We start from the raw sequence: 4754 nt of genomic DNA, 5'->3' as shown, positions 1-4754 counted from the left end.
TGTGCCGGTGACTGGCGCTTGATGCCGTTGTTTCCTTGGATCTGCATGCATAATCTCAGTTAACACTTGGCTCTTAACCCTACCTGGGGTCTTAGGGTTGCAGCTGAGTGCAGGCAACTCTGTAGTCCTAAGCAGGTGTAGAGCTGGTAATGTTTTGCTCTCTTCTGAGACACCTTGCCTTGGTCTCAAGAATTAACTGTGCAGAGTGGTAGAAAGGTAACAACACTGTCAAACTTCCCAAGTTGGTGTTTTTTTTTTATCCCATAGGATATTGTTTCTTACCTATAATGAGAAATAACTTTTTCTGGCAGCCATTGACTGGTGTTTTGCAAGGGATTTTGAATTGGCTGTATATGGGCCGTACAGTAGCAGGGAAAATTCTTGAGAATTGTTCAGTTTAGCCTTGTGCTGCATAGGGGTTGTTCTGGGGTTGGAAACACTTGCTTTGAGTGGGGAGACTAATTAGTCTGTTTCAATGTGCCTTGGCCTGAGTTTACTAGAATGATCTGTATTCTGATAGTCAAGGATAAACTGCATTTACTGTCCTTAAGAATACTATGTTAGAAAAAACATTATTTGGCTATTCTATCATTTGTTCAAGAGGCCTGGTGCTTCAGAGCATGCTAGTGATATGGGGTTTTGCAGTGAACTGTGGTACCCAGCCCCTGTATGGCTGTGCATGCACCTCCACCTCCCCAAAGCTGTGCAACAATGGAAACAGCCCAGATAACCACCATGTAACAAAGTATTAGTGGATCTAATCTTGCTTTCCTCAAGCAGGCCTTGAGAAGTTGGATTGGGGAGTATGTGTGGGAGAAGTACATAGCATCTCGGTAAGAAGGAGCAGTAAGGAATTGCAAAAAAGTAATGGCTGCATGGGAAAAGGTTATGTTGTCCTCATGGGCAGTCTAAAAGCTTGCTACTAGTAAGAGGAGGGTGGAAGAGGTTGAATCTGCACTCGGAATTCAGCATTTCTACCTCTTCTGATGCAATTTGAATATCTGCCAGTCTTGAGCAGTTGTGGAAGGGACCACAATGTTGTTTGGCTGCTCACTGAATCAGCAGGATGGAGCAGGTAGCCTGCCACAGTTAGAGGCTGCTGGCCAGGGTGCCCTGCTCAGCCCTTGGCCTGCTCCCTGCTGCTCCCCCTGACTCCTCTCTGGAAGATATGGCTGAAGTTACTTGGTAGCCTGATTCTGGTTGGGTCATTTTTGACAGTGGATAAAGCTTGATAGCTGTGGATGTGCTGCTTATGCAGGCACTTTGTGTGGTCAGTGACTGCATGTGTGACTGTAACAGTGGATGTGGAGTTGTGTGCTCACTTACTTTATCCAAGTGGCAAAGGACTGCAGAGAAACAGCAGCCTCTCAGTCTGTGGGGTTTTGGGCAATCATGTCTCCTTTCTACCTTGCCAAGGCTGCTGTAATGGAATACTGAATGTTTTATTAGGTCCTTGCTGTTTTACACTTATAATGTGAGAAAAAAATATTCGTACCTAATGTTTCCTTGCCAGGTGGCTTAAGGTAAACATTTTCCTAAGTTCTACCGGTATTTAAGAGCTTTGCAAGTCCTTAGCAAAAGGACCTAAACCAACTCTGCTTAGGCAATAGAATTAAGTGGGAATTTATTGTATGTTAGTATGTACACCAATATATGAGCAAGTAACTCATTCAGCATTGAGTGGTTATAAGGATATATTTTTCTTTTGCTTAGTGGCTGGCTAATTGAAATGTGTGGAGGAGGTAAGATACAAACTACCACTCTGTGAATCTCCCATTATTCAACTGCTTTTTTTTCTGGAAGAACTTAATTACACTGAAGTGCTGAGGGGGTAGCTGAATGTGCTCATGTTGATGACATCTTTTTGTCTTCTGAATCTGACATCCACCCACATGCTGCAGTATTCTGGCTGTTACCTGGCTACTGCTGCTTCCCTCTGTTCTGTGGGGAACCCGATTTCAGCTGAAAGTGGTATCTACTGCACTTGGGGCCAGGTATATTTGGCCAGCACTAATGTTGCCTGATGTTTGAGGTAAAGCCAATTTGTTTCTTCTTTCCCTCATTAAGATGAGCTTGGGTGTTCTTGTGAAGCAGTTTGTAAATACTTCTGGTATGTGTAGAGAAAACTGATGCATGCGGCTTGACTTTAAGGTTTAGTGGTGTTGGTCTAAAGTACTACCAATGTGAATACCTAAGACTGTGACAAAATGTTTGTCCTATGTGCTGTCACACACTTGAGCTATAGCTGCGTGACACTAGCCGAACTTGGTGGCCACTTTGGGTTAATTCTTTCTGGCCCTTCCCTTGCAGCAACTGTTTGTGTGACTGTTCTGCAGAGCAGGCCCAGGCACAGATGTGCTCTAAACATAATCCAGCAAAATCTTGACCTAAATCAACTGGTCTAGTTGACACATACTCAAACCTGTCAACAGAACGAAGTGGGCTGGTAAGTGGAAGACAGGAGCTCTTGGCAGCAGCACTGCTGTCAGACCTGTTGCTTGTGAAATAATACTACTGCGCACACATGCAGGATGAAGGCATCTTTCAATCCTTATTGCCGTTCCGCCTGCGGCATTTTTGTGCAGAGGTCTTAAATGACAGCAGTGACAAGCTGGTATTAAAGCAGTTGCCACACAGTCGTTGAAAAGTGACTGATCTGGATTAGTGCAACTCAGCAGAAGATACAATTTAAAACTTGTTCCCTGATCTTACCTGACATGGTGTTGCAGGTGTATTTTTTGGTCCAAGAACATGGGAAGGAGTAGCTTGTGGTGTGGGAAGAAGGCAACACTGTCAGTTTAGGCGGTTGTAGATTCAAAGTTGCTCTGTTTTGTTTTGGTTGGAAACAAACTCTGCTATCAAGCCAAGCCAGTCATTGCTTTCTGAGCTCTGCTGGGTGAAGCTTGTGTGAATCTAATCCTCAAGTGCTGTGTTGCTGGTAGCTCCAATGCTGCCTCATAGAAGATGTGTCTTGAAGCAGTGATGTTGCAATCTGTTTCAGTTCTAGTAACTACTTTCTACCCAGCTGTAGTCTGTTTGTACCCACAGCTGAGTACATGCCCCCCTCAAGAGGCCTTGGAGAATCATCCTGTTTGGAGAGGTGTTTGTGCTAAAGCAAGGAACTCTTGAGTTCTACCTATGGCAGGTTAAGCACAAAGTGTTCTGCCTGAACCTGAGGCAGTGCTGTAAGGAGCAAACATCTCTTTATAGAGATAATACCGTTGATCCCTAGGAGCTGTGGGTCTAATCAGGTTGTTGATACTTGAAGTAAGTCAGCAGAGCCTTTGAAATGGGATTCTAGTCTGTCCCTCAGAGCATGTGGTGCTGTGGGAGGGAGAGATGCTTCACTTGAGCTCTACCTGCTTGAGTCCTGGAGGGGAGCTGTTATGCAAGCTGGGCGATGCAGTGGGGTTTAAGTGACCTCTTCTGGGCACGAGCTTTCCACAGCCATATTGGGTGGGCTTGGCAGCCTTGTTCTGCCTGCTAAGCACTTAATCCCCTCCTGTCCAGTGTGCTCTGCTTTGCATCCATGATGCAGTTTTAAATGTTCCTAGCCTTTTTTTTTTTTCCCCCCCTCCCCTCTCCTGTTTAATCCCTGTAATTCTGCAGGAAACTGAGTCAGCTCAGTTTCATGTGTCTGCTGGAGCTGGCACACCATGTGGGAAGGAGATGGGTAGGTGTTGCTAGTGGCTGGGCTCCCTGAGTGGATGGGTCTAACTCCTTTCCTGCCATCAAATGCTGCTTTTCTAACTTCCCTGAAAAGGAATGCCAAACAGAATGACTTGGATATAAACTATAGTTTGAATAAAAGGCTTTTAAACGTCTCTGCTTTGTGCCTTCAACTGAGTTCTGTACACAAGCACCATAAGAGTGAATTCATTGAAATAGCAGCTCTAACAGCAGGTACCCACAAGGTGTTATAGTATGCTCTGACATACGGCATTTACTGTAATACTGTGTGCAGGACTCTGTGCCATTTACCCATATACTTTTATTGCTATTTTGGGACAAGCTGGCTCAATCATTTCTGCACCAGCTGGAAGTATGCACTAGTGTGCAGCATCCCCAGGCATGGCTGTTGTCTTGAAGTAGTATCTTCAAGTCAGAGTATCCATGCAATTGCAGAGTCCCCACTTTCCTGTATTTTTAAGTCTCTAAATGCCACCTCTGCTGCTCCTGAACTCAGTGTTGCTTCATTCTCCCTTGTAGAGAAGATGCCATTTTTCCCTTGAACAGATGATGGAAGAGCTTCCCAAAATAAAAGCACTCCTGTTTCAGAACTGGCAGCAATATGTCCCCCTTGAGTGTTTTTATGTTCTCAAAACAGTGGTTTCTTCTGATAATGGACTTAGCCAGTCCCTTCTTAGGAGCAGGCTGTGTAGAGTGATGGGTGGATAATATTTTGCAAGGGAGTAATAACTCTGTGCTGCCTGTAGTCACCCTGATTGTATTGGGTTGGCCTGGCCGGATTTTGGTGGCGGCAGGGGGGCAGCTGCAGGATGGCTTCTGCAAGAAGCTGCTAGAAGCTTCCCAAGTTGGATAGAGCCCATGCCAGCCGGCTCCAAAGAGGGACACGCCACTGCACCAAGGCCGAGCCTATCAGTAAAGTGATAGAAGAGGAACGCCTCTGTGAAAACATATTTAAGAATGGGGAAAAAGAACCGCGCCATCACAACTGGCCCAGAGATGGAGGAGTGGACACACCAAGGTCAGTGAAGAAGGAGAGGGGGGAGGATGAGCTCCAGGCGCCGGAG

This window comes from Apaloderma vittatum, unplaced genomic scaffold, assembly GCF_000703405.1.
Source record: "Apaloderma vittatum isolate BGI_N311 unplaced genomic scaffold, ASM70340v1 scaffold3012, whole genome shotgun sequence".
Classification (NCBI taxonomy): Eukaryota; Metazoa; Chordata; class Aves; order Trogoniformes; family Trogonidae; genus Apaloderma; species Apaloderma vittatum.
This window is presented reverse-complemented; position numbering follows the sequence as displayed.